Source organism: Triticum aestivum, chromosome 7B (genome assembly GCF_018294505.1).
Source record: "Triticum aestivum cultivar Chinese Spring chromosome 7B, IWGSC CS RefSeq v2.1, whole genome shotgun sequence".
Classification (NCBI taxonomy): Eukaryota; Viridiplantae; Streptophyta; class Magnoliopsida; order Poales; family Poaceae; genus Triticum; species Triticum aestivum.
Window position 1 is genome coordinate 50,488,112 of NC_057813.1, and position 2,385 is coordinate 50,490,496.

Sequence of the window (2,385 nt, forward strand, 5' to 3'; positions counted from 1 at the left end):
TAGCAAGGCATGTTTGACAATAACCTGTCAGTTATGTCGGCAACAACATCGGTACCAAGGGCGAGGGACGAAGAGAACCATTTTCCTGCTTGTTGAAACAAGGCGGACCAATAGGCAAAGTTCTCGTCCATCGGCGGCTACCAGAATGTTACCAACAATAGTAACAAGGTCTTACTGACAGGGTTGTACATTGAGGCATTTACATCAGCAAGGAATTATCACTGCGCAGATATGTTAGGTTACAAGAAAGGTTAAACAAAACAATGTAGACCTGAATCAATTACCGGTGTTCTCGAGTGTCTAACAACTCAGAACCCGTGGAAAATTTGAATCGGCGAGAATAATAGTTGATGAAAAACTCATAAGAAGTTATGTAGTTTCGTGATATTCTCGAGATACCAGAGGGTAACACTCGAAGGTAGATCAAAGTAGAGGCTTGATAGGTGAAATGATCTGAAGAAGACAAGTACTTTAACTCGTTCGAGAAATGCAATCGAAGGATAACAGTCATGGTCGGAAACACGGTTGCCAAGGACCAAGCATAGATACAATATGAACTCATCACAAGGGGATTATTATTACAAGAAGCTTCCATGGTAAGTTCCACACCTGGTCCATGGGCATGAACACAAAGGTTCAATGTCGACTCCCACTTCATCAATGCATAACCTTCCATTTACTTCTCGTCTTCAACGAAGTTGTAGGGTCAAACTTCACGAGTAAATAACTCAAGCTCGGAGTAGAGCATGTTTGAGGAAGCAGAAGATACAATTTACCAAAGGCATTATGTATTTGAGGAAAAGCTCACAAGGTTACTGTATATGAAGGACGATGTCGCATAGAACCCCTCAAAGGATCTCGTGGTTCACAGGGGATCTGATGTGAGCATCAGTACTCAACTAGAAGTAGAAAGAATGCAAGGATATCAGATTATAGAAGCAACTGACTAATTGAGAGTTCAAATGCAAAGGAATTACGATTTCCAAATTCAAGGGATCAGAAGCAAACGCTCTGATCAAGGATGGATAAGTTGAATAGACCTAGGGCACAATCGATGGCAATCTGATTGGCCGAGAACCAGCTCATGTTTGGGAAGACATCTGAGCCGGAATGATAATCTATAAGGATCAATTGATGATTGCGACACAGACATATCAAATTGAAAGACTCAAGATGATAATGAGAAAGGACGTCAATGGATACTGCTAGGCATATGGAATTAACCAAAGTGTAGGTAGGTAAGACCTTCTAGAGCAATAGCCGACAGAGGTCATTGAAAGCTCGGATTGTATTACAAAGTATCTTATGAAGCATACGAATAACTGGATGAATGGACACTCAATAAGAGCGAGTAATTATCCGTAGGGGTATTCATGCGGCAAGGAACTGCAGGGCAGTAAGCATAAAGAATTCTCGGAACATCAAAGAGTATTTTAGGACATCTTGTAATAACAAGAGCAACTAGAGATGAAGGTATGAATGACAACATAGGTAGTTACGCATAAGGATTTATTGGTGGTAGGATCGCAACGGCGAAGGGTACAAGGGTCTCGGTAAAACATCGGAGAGTATCATAAGAATCTTATAGTGCACCAAGCAATCATATGGAGTGAGGGGCTCTTCGGGAGAATGTATTTATGAGAACCTAGAGTTAGAGTTAGCAAAATCATTTAACCCGAATAGAACAGAGATCAGAGTCCCAGAGTATAGACGAGGAATAAAAGATCCTAATACCACCCAATGGCGACATGGGCCGTAAGCCACACAACCATGTTAGTAAAACAGTTTTTTCAAAGACTAGACTCAACTTCGGCCAAGGAGTTGGAAAGGGGGTTCCTACAGGAAGTCGGCTCTGATACCAACTTGTGACGCCCCCGATTCAATCGTACACTAATCATACACGCAAACATGTACGATCAAGATCAGGGACTCACGGGAAGATATCACAACACAACACTAAACAGAAATAAAAGAATACAAGCTTTATATTACAAGCCAGGGGCCTCGAAGGCTCGAATACATAGCCCAATACAGAGGAGTCAGCGGAAGCAACAACATCTGAGTACAGAGATAAGTTAAACAAGGATGCCTTAAGAAGGCTAGCACAAAAGCAACAACGATCGAAGAGGCAAGGCCTCCTGCCTGGGACCTCCTAACTACTCCTGGTCGTCGGCGGTCTCCAGGTAGTAGTATCCATCGGCGATGGCATCTGGCTCCAGGGATCCGCCATCTGGTTGCATCAACCGTAAAGAAGAAAGAAGGGGGAAAAGGGGGTAGCAAAGCAACTGTGAGTACTCATGCAAAGTACTCGCAAGCATCAGATCTATACTAAGTATGCATTGGTATCAAATGGAAGGTTTGTATCTGTGGACTGAACTGCAGAAT